A 384-nucleotide genomic window follows, 5' to 3' on the forward strand; every position below is an offset into this window, starting at 1 on the left:
AATGCAGAGCACTAATTCCGAGTATGGGCCATACTTGGCCACATGTCACTTTCACTCATGTTTTATTTGTGAACTGATGTTCAGCTGTTCTTTTAATAGTCAACTTTTGTTCATTCATCAGCCATCAAAGCTCAGTAAACACTGGTCACAGACATGAAGATGTACCTTCAGTTCCACCGAGCTGATTGCTCACTTAAACCCCACAGATCATGTTTTCAAGCCGTCTTAAGTTTGATTTTGACTTGACATAAAGTGGTTTGTTTACTTTTCTTAAGGTCTATTTTTGACGTTTTTGTCTTTATTTAAATAGGACAGTGTAGAGCTGACAGGAAGTGAAATGGGAGCGAGAGAGAGAGAGAAAAAGAGAGAGAGGAGGGGGGGGGG

Source organism: Sinocyclocheilus anshuiensis, unplaced genomic scaffold (assembly GCF_001515605.1).
Source record: "Sinocyclocheilus anshuiensis isolate Anshui unplaced genomic scaffold, SAMN03320099.WGS_v1.1 scaffold1600, whole genome shotgun sequence".
Taxonomy (NCBI): Eukaryota; Metazoa; Chordata; class Actinopteri; order Cypriniformes; family Cyprinidae; genus Sinocyclocheilus; species Sinocyclocheilus anshuiensis.